At 37.8% G+C, this 9,964-nt stretch overlaps 1 pseudogene; it reads right to left on the minus strand.

Annotated features, from left to right (window-relative positions):
- Positions 1-6,901: 6,901 nt before the first annotated feature.
- Positions 6,902-8,656, minus strand: LOC149180956 (transcription factor MYB44 pseudogene; annotated as a pseudogene).
- Positions 8,657-9,964: the final 1,308 nt, after the last annotated feature.

A 9,964-nucleotide genomic window follows, 5' to 3' on the forward strand; every position in this document is an offset into this window, starting at 1 on the left:
TCTCCCTCCAATTAACTGAGTCCTAGTAGTTGTGCCAGCTCTTGGGAAGTCCTAGAAGTGCTAGGCTCACCAAATCGTCTTCAACAACAGTAACCCTGACACTTCCAAGTCCATCCATTGGGTGAACTTGGTCAAGTACTTCGGAATTGGGTCGCCCCTTTCCATCTTGATCTTTCTGAGTTTGTCCTTCAGTGCCAGCTTCGTGTGGTCACTGTTTTTTTGAAACAAGTTCATCAATGTCTTCCACATTGCAAATGGGTTTTCCTTATCATGGAGATTCGAGACAATATGATCTCAAACTCCTTCTAGGATAATACTTCTCGCCTTTGCCACACACTTTCTCCATTCAACTAAAACTTTAGAATCAGATGACGGAGGCTTCGGGATATCATGACCTATGAATTCCTTCAGCTCGTTGTCTTCCAACATTGCCCCCATCCTTTCCTTCCAAGCTATTTAATTTGAGCTGCCCTAGAGAGCATACTCAAGTCTCAAACTATAGAATGACATCCTGATGACTCTGAAGTATGAAACTGCAAATTCAATTTCACCTACACAATAAAGTCATATTCTCCTCTTCTATAGTGACTTCAGCTCCTGTAGATTCAAACTGCTTATGCGATATGCTAAAATAAAAGACATGAATCTACTCTACTCATCAGCGAAAACAAAAATTGATCGAGGAAAACACTAAGCAGAAAAGGAAGAATGTCAATCGCACATAACATAATCTTTTTCTGGGGAAAGCAACTTCTCAAAACCCCAACTATTTATATTGCATTACCTAGAAGATCTGAGAAGAAAATACAATGCTTGTTCAACTCAAACAATCTTTGCGTAAGTACAATCTATTTCATTGTTTCACAAACCAACTCAAACCAACACTTAGCCAATTCTGTTGCCTACCAAGACCCTACTTCCTTGTTAAATCCCTAAGGGAATTAGCCAATATTTAATTGGGAAACCCCCTCACCAAAATTGTGAAATCCATCATATGCCTTCTATTGATTGCATGCACCATCTATACAACTCAGAAAATTATACAATTGATAGTACAATGTCTCTGAACTCTAATCTCAACTAGTCTTCCTCTGAACTAACATGCATTAGTTATTTTTTAGTGAATTATCAGTTATCTAATTGATCACTACATGCATTAAATCCAATTTAATTCACTTGACCTCTCACTAGTTCCTCCAACAGTTAGAACTAGTTTAACTAAATTTAACTTAGTTAAACTGAATTAAATAATTACAACTCAATAAGAACACAACCTGGGCCCCTAAAATTTAAGGATCACTCTACATGAATCTAGATAGATTTCCAACTCGAATTTACTGAGCCAACTAAGTCAACTTAACTTAGTTAACTGCTATAAGCTATTATGGGAACATACTTACAATTTAATTCAAGGACAAATTAAATTAGGATTTTTCTTGATGTTATTTTTAACATTTCTTGTTGCAATTTTCAACACTATGGCTTGGGAGTCATACACACAGACAAACCCCATGACTTCAAGAGACTACTCATTGAGCTTAAGGGTTTCCTTGTTGGAGGTCCGAGTTACTCATGTTGGTACCCATTCAAGCAACTTCTCATTAGACAGGACTGAACATGAACATCACTTCCACATACCTCGAGTATATTAGAAATCCCCCTAGGTCAACTCCCAAAACCATCCATTCAACCATGTTGATTGTTATAGTGTGTAAAAAATAGTATTCAAGGAGATTACTCTCTCATATGGGCCTTTTGTGAGTATATTTAATGGCTATAGCACTAGGCACACCCATTATACAAGCAAATTCTTGTTCATGAACCATTTATTTTAAGTTGTTACTTAATTGAGCATTTACTCTTTAATCATGGGATTGAATAAATCTATCTTTTATTATGGTGCAATTTCATTTGATTGAGATATATGGTTGATTTTTATCTGGAAGAATTATTAAACAAGTTATCATCATACCACAACTTTAAGGAAGCATAAATAATCTAATCTAAGTCATACTATCACTCACAGCCAATGATAAGCTAAGAATTATGTAAGGACCCCCCTCCCCCCCACATTAGGAAAACCTAGAAGTGAGGGATAATGTCATTGAGGTGATACTGGGTGGCTAATTGTTAGTATCCTTAGGTTCTCTTCCTTGGTGAGGTTGGGACTTTATTCTTTAGGGAGAATCCTAGTGATAACAATCCAAAATTTTGTTGATTCTCACAATGTTGCTTTTATGACCATAATTTCTCAAGGTGTTGTAAGTGGTGATATACGACAACCTTAGCTATTGGTTCCTCTTTCTTTGATTCATCACCATGTGGTTCCTTCGAGGAATGTAGCTTTGTCTATTCTTCAATATTATGACATTCCTAGGGCTCTCCTTTAGATGCTTCATTGGACTTTTCCTCAAATTCAACCTTAGACTCTTCATTTGATGTATCCATAACTATTACAAGTGGTTCCCCATAAGGACTTGTTTATGTGCAACCTTGGGTGCTTATTATTTAATAAAAGAAATATCATATATTGTGATTTATTTTCCTTGTACTAAAACTTCATAAATTTCTTTTTCATATCAATATTAACTTTATCTACTTAGTAAGTTCCCCTAATGATATTCAAAAATAATATTCACAACATTAATAATTAAATATAAATATATAAATGAAAAATATACTTATTTATACTAATATTCATATGTTTTAAAATTTGAACATTATCACCCTCAACCTATGTGCTCTAAAATGTTATGTGTGAATTTGTAATCTTGTAGCCAAACAAACATGGAGAAAATTATACTTTGCATCAAGGATTTATAGAAATAATGAACTTCTTCTACTAAATATATCCATGAACCTATAATATAGAGTTATAAGATAAAAATAAACCCATTGCACACTTTATATCCTTTTCAATACTATGCAACTTTCTGTGTACAAACTATATTTTTTTTCCATATTCGTCATTCGAAAATTAGAATTTTTTGGAAAGTAAAATTATTCACTCCACATGATTGCTTTATCCCTTAGATTAAGGAATATATAATATTTCTATCATCATCAATTTTTTGACTTTGTCTATTTTATATATTATTTAATGATACAGTTATCAAATTGTCCTATAAAATATATTTTCTTCCTGGAAACTAAAAAATAAATTGATGATTTTGAAAACATCACTTTCTTTTCAATGAACTACTTTGTGTATATGTAGCTATAGTTTGGATGTGGTAAATTTGAAATAGTCATAACACCCTTAATGTTGATTGAATTCTCTAAATTTGAAATATTCTCCCTCCTTTCCGATATTCCTTAGATGCTCTTGGTCACATGTTACCTACTAGACGTGAGCTAAACAAGATCATCGGGGATGAAATCTACAAGTAGTTCATCCAGGTCACTTGGGTCAATCCTCTGGGAGGTTGCACCCAAAGATAGCCTTATACATTGAGAAATTCTTAGAGTTAAGAGGTGGGCTCATTGTTCGACCCAAGTATACGTTTCACCATTGGGTGCATGCTCTTTGCATTCCTCTAGGATAGTTCAGAGTAGGTTCTCATAGACTTCAGGTAAGACGGACCACTAGGTTGATACACCAGACAAAATCTGCCGGGTATGTCATTTATAGGAAGTGGAGACCGACGGGAACTTCATTTTTGGATGCCATTTCTACTACAAGATCAGAGGAAGGTTCTATTGCTTGTTCAAACATTCTCGTACCCTCGCTGAATTTTTCAGGTACCCCGATCAGAGATGTTTGGCCCTATATATGTAGGAGGCTCTCAGGTTCCGAGCGCATATTCTTCGGCCTTCCATCAGACAAGACCCCACAGAGAGGATCACGACATTTTTCAGGGTACTACCTTTAGACAGGGACACCAAGAAACCGATTGATACTAGTACATATCCAGACTCTAAATCAGTGAGGATATGTGGAACCTCACCCTGCCACACGAGATCTCAACGACAGATTTGTCTTAGATCCATTCCTAGGAGACGGACTAGGTCCTCCAGACCTCAACAACACGCGAACTGCCCCAAGCAGCGATTTAGTGTACAATCCACAATTTCCACTGGCTCTTCATCGGGCCAACAAACTTTGTTGAGTTTCTTTAGTGCTCTTCATTCAACCTCGGATGTTAGGAGAGATCGGTCTCATCCTCATACCTATTAGCTCTCAGATCTTCTCACTGGGGCTTCACTAGGGGAGCAATACCATACCACGTGGGTTCATATTGGGGGATATATATTGAGGAAAAAATGGCATAATATATTGAGCATATAATATGGGGTGGAGGGTTTTTATATTCGCATGTATAAAAAATGAAGCTCAAAGTTAATGAAAAAATATAAAAGGGTATAAAAAATGTTAATGAAAAAATGGATACATACAATATCTAGTGAAAATAGAGGTATTTTAATTAAGAAAGTGTATTGGTTTCATATTGGTAGGGGGTTAAATAATATGATTTTTAAAGGTATTTTCCAATATGTAGTCAAATTAAGGGTATTGTTTAGTATGCCACCAACGCAGGAGATATGTCAGAGGTTTATTGAGTGAAGCCCCTGTGGATCTTCTTCACCAGGGTCAGAGGCTAATTTACTTCATGCATTGTATCTTTTTATTTAGGAGACCATTTGGTTCTCTCGCTGTGTATGGACATCATTGTACTCAACAGTCCTTTTGACCTACTTTATGGTTATTAATTAGACATAAATATAATTATCTTATCTTATCTTATCTAATCAAATCATCATAACTATGAAATGTCATAAGTTGTAATCTTAGCACTTTATCAAAAGATATACACACTACAATATACATAGTCATCACAAAAAAAACCTTAAAATAATTGATCTAAAAGAGTTATACATTCACTTGGAAAAGTCCATTTTGAATGATTCTTTTTTCTTGTTAAAGTTAATAATTTTTGGAGAAATATATCTACTCGCTGTTTTATATTCTACATTAAAATAATTATAATAAAAATTGATGTAAATCTTACCACCCAATTTTTCCCTTAAAACATATTCAATAAAAAAAAAATCCTCTTTTACTTGAGAAAAAACTAATACCACTAATAATAAACCCCTAAATAAAAAAAATGTAAATTTTAACTTTAAAAATAATAGAATCTCTCCGCACAAAAACAACTAAGACGTGAACAAGATGCTTACAGTTTAATATCATTATCAAGATGATATTAGGTGAAGGGATCACCACACAACCATTCTGATTACAATGCAATATTGAACATCTAACTTATCCAATTTAATGGTACTCGTGTGTATTTTTCCATGAATATTTCAGATAAATTATATTACTTATTTCTTATTATTATATCATTATTTAATTAATTAATTAATGATTCAAAATAAACATCTTCTATGTTTGTTTTTTTTTCAATATTTCACTTCTACTTGTACATTCATACTAATTTTAGGCCAATATTTCTTGTGACCCCAATATTTTCCTGCTCCCCACCCTCATGCTAGTTTTTGCCCAATATTTCCCTGCATCCTGGTGAGTGTGGTGGTGGAAAGAATATTGTATAAATATTTCAAATAAATTATATTACTCATTTCTTATTATTATATCATTTTTTAATTAATTAATTATTCAAAATAAACATCTTCTATGTTTGTTTTTTCTCAATATTTCACTTCTACTTGTACATTCATACTAATTTTAGGCCAATATTTCTATCGACCCCAATATTTTCCTGCTCCCCACCCTCATGCTAGTTTTTGCCCAACATTTCACTCATCCTGCTGAGTGTGGAGGTGGAAGGAATATTGTATAAAAATAGTGGGAAAAACCTAATATAAAGTAAATTTTTAATTCAAGTTTTCGATTTTTGTTTGAATCAATTTTGTATAATTTGTTATTGAATTTTTGTTTTAATCATTTTTCTATAGGTTTTGGATTTTTTTTTGTTAGAATTGGGTGACACCATTGTGGGAGAGATTGTGATATTTGGTTGTTTAAAATGTATTTTTGACTTATAAATAAAATGAGCACTCTGAAAATCCTCTCAGACACCTTGATTATGTAAATTATACAATTCAAATTTATAATTTTAATAAATATCTAACAAATTATAAACAAAAACCTCTCAAACACTTTAATTATGTAAATTATACAACTCAAATTTATAATTTTAATAAATATCTACCAGATTTTAAACAAAATTTACAGTAAAATAAACCTGAAAAACCCTCCAAACCTAAAATAATTTAACTACTGTTTTTCATAAATATCTCTATAAAAATTTAAGATAAGACTTTCCAAAATACTCTATAAAAAGTTTCCTAAAATTTACATGCCATACAGATCATCACTGAAACTTTTATAGAAAAGTAATAATGACCAACATAGACTCAGATTTTGTTCATTTAACCACTCAAATCACGGCAAAAAAATTTCTCAAAAAAAGTAATAATGACCAACACAGACTGAGATTTTGTTGATTTAACCACTCAAATCATGACCAAAAAATTTCTCACGTCCAAACTTTTACAGAAAAGGGGAAGATTTCATGGATTCAGCTGGATTCAACCATGGACTCGAAGATTTTGTTGCCTTATTAGTACTCAAATCATGATTAAAAAAATTCAATAAAAACTTAATCCATGAACTTTCAAAGGCTCAAAGATATGCTTTGGTGTAAAACTTCCAAACACTTAAAACAATTTTTCATGATTTTATCTCCGAAAGTTTTTTCCCTGAATAAGAATCCCTATCCACATTTAAAGAGTTTAAATGATTCAGAATTCTTTGAAGGTTTACCTGTTCCTTTCCAGTACTGTATTTTCAGACAAACTGATTTTTTTAAGTGCCCATCAAAGTTTCAACCCCTTGAGGCTCGGAAATTTTAATTTTGGGAATCACAACAGGAGAAAGAAAAAACTTTCAATCTAATTTTTTCAAAAACAGAAAGTAAAATTCCAAGTTCTAACACAGCTTTTCAAGGGATTTTCCAGAACTTTAAAATTCTCAGCAGAAAAAGTTGCTTGGTTTGCTTTACACTATTATCAGCAGTAAATTTCAACTTCGGTAATGGCTACTGCTTGAAATTTTATTGGAACGGCCGAGTGTGGATGGCAAGTAGGCGTTGCCTTTCTCTCTATACAGCACTCAGCCAACTTCTCATTCCAAAAATTATTATGCATACACACGACATGATTCCTGAGTTTCGAGTCCTCGGTTGAAAGTTGTGGGAGGCCCTGATTTCTCACGCGCCCTTCGGCCGCGCCCGAGACTCGACCTCGTCACCTGCAACTCGAGATTGTCATTTGTTGAGATGCAGGGCGCCGCCGAGAACAACATTTCTCACCAGATTAGCGGCTCCCAAGAACTCGGGATGGGGGGAGAGCGGTGTGTACATGCCGGGCTGGTGATGACTGGACATATATTTCTGCACTTCTTTTGCAACCATATCCCGCATCAGCGCCAGAAGGTCGCTGCTCACAGCCGGTGGGTTGTAGCCACGTGGCGACGAGTTCAGAACAGGCGTTAGCATGCTTGCCACCGTGGCCTTGACGGCGGTGCTGAGTCGCTCCACCACCGCCTCGTCTGCTCTCATGTATTCCACCACCGGCGGAATAGGAATATTGTTATTAACTGTGCTATTGTTGTGAGAGTCCTTTTGAGTGGACAGCTTCGGAGAGGGGATCGCGGGATCGAGTCCGGGCAGCGACAGGCTCAGCGAGGTCGGCGGATCGACACCGACTGCGCCGGCCGCCGTTTCCTGTAGATTCGCAACGGTTTTCCCGAATGAACTGAAAAAAGACACGACCGGCACGGGCCTGTACAGCACGCGTCCCGGGTTGGCGTCGCTCCGGTCCGAAACCTCGACCTCGGCTTCAACCTCGGGGCCCTGCTCTGTTCCCAGTTCTCCTAATCTCTTCAGCCGCTTGGAGTCCACTTCCCAGCTGCTACAGCCGTTGTCCTCCAGCGCACTGCTGCCATCGTGGGAGAAGCCATCGCTGCTCCGCTTCCGAGCGGCGTCTAAGCTGCTGATTTCGTCGTCCAGGTGGACAACGATGCCCTTCTCGGGGTCCCGGCAGCGCCTCCGTAGCGTGGAGTTCCAGTGGTTCTTGATCGCGTTGTCGGTGCGGCCGGGGAGGGCTCGGGCAATCGTTGCCCATTTGTTGCCGTGCTGCGCGTGGGCCTGCAGAATAGCAGCATCCTCGGAGGGGGTAAAAGGTCTGTGCTCCACCTGAGGGCTCAGCTGATTGCACCACCGTAGCCTGCACGATTTCCCGGATCGCCCCGGGATTCCTTTACTTATCAGGGTCCAGTTCCTCGGCCCGTATTTCTGAACAAGCCTCTGCAGCGACGCGTCCTCCTCGGGGCTCCACGGCCCCTTAATCCTATCCAAATCTTCACACAATCTCCCATTGCTCATCGCCATAGCTATGCCAGTTTTTCAGAATCAATGAAACTCGAGACAAAAATTTGACCTTTCACGCCAACGAGATTCGAACTCCAGACCTCGGGCCACACTATTACTTTAGTCCGCCATTTCTGAACCAGAGAAGCTAAGCCAGCTCAAATATTTGAACCGGCCACAATGCACATCGATTCGAGTTTCGGCAGCACAACAGCCCCGTTTGCTCCCACGCGATCCAGGCTACTTGTATCCAGCCCCCCCGACGCCCGCGCACAACCGGCAGCGCCCGTTGTATTCTACCGGACTGACCAGTGGCGCTTGTAACATCGATTTTAGCAGGCGCCGCCCCGGCAAACAGCTGGTGAGCAGCACACGTGTTTGTCGTCGGTTGCCCCCAACGACTGATGTTGACTTTTACAGCCTGGATTCCATATAACTGGCGCATCGACGTTGACCTGACCACAACCCTTACACTCTGTTTTGGAATTTTATACCGCAGATGTGCCACGCTGTAAATATTTGAATTCACTGATTTATTGTAACGACAGTGACTGCCGGGATAGGCGATTCGTTTACCAAAGTGCCCGTTGCAATGGCCAGCCTGTCAATTGCGCGCCGTCCGATGCCCAACGCCAGCCTGTACAGTGAAGACCGGACCATTTAATCGTTAAAATCTGAATTTATTTATTAGTATTTTGATCCATTTTTCAAGATCTACGTAAATTCAGGATTAAGTAAATTAAAATTTTAAAAATTGGCAGATTGTCCGTCATTGCATGCATGAAGGTTACATTATAATAAAATTAGGTCTATATCTAATCGCTTTTGTCAAATTTGTAATTAGAAAAAAGATTCTTCTGTTGCCAGAGTAGCTTAATCCATAATGACCTGTCCATTCTGTAACGGAACCGTTATCTCGCCGTTAAGGCCGTTGTACGCTAAACCCCACGCACCTTACATGGATCCGACGAAGCTCATCCCCCGTTGGAATTCATGAATCGTCCGCTGCCATTGTATCCTATCGCCGACATTGTGGAGCAGCCTTGTCATGCACGCTACTGTACGTGGATAAGCTTCAGCCGTTACAATTTGCATTATTATAATAAATTTGAAGAGAGACAAGTCAAAAGTAAGTGCGTGTGTGGTTTTTATCGAGTGTCGTGTTCGATTCCTCGTGTATAATCCCTTCGCGTTGATATCAAATAAATCAATCTCAGTTCTAACCTCCCCTCCCCTGGGTCCACCTAACTTTGTTAGGTTTAGACTCTAACTTTAAAAAAATGGTGATTTGATCCATTATTCATTTCAATAGTTCTTTATACTTATCATAAAAATTTTGTAACTTCTTCTTGTCATGTTTAAGTTGTGGTATACATGTCCCATGATTGGACATCAAGGTGTTGTAACCCATTACGCCTAATGTGAAACCATCATTGGAGAAAAATTAAAATCATGATGACGTGTCAGGGATAGCACTATGGTTTATTCTTTCTCATATTTGTAATGTTCTCCACCAAAGAATGATGCGCATCTAGGTTAGGGAAGGTGGAGAATCTCGAGACAAT

Source organism: Pinus tabuliformis, chromosome 3_2, assembly GCF_031772625.1.
Source record: "Pinus tabuliformis cultivar Carrire ecotype Pingquan chromosome 3_2, CPIR1, whole genome shotgun sequence".
NCBI classification, from domain to species: domain Eukaryota; kingdom Viridiplantae; phylum Streptophyta; class Pinopsida; order Pinales; family Pinaceae; genus Pinus; species Pinus tabuliformis.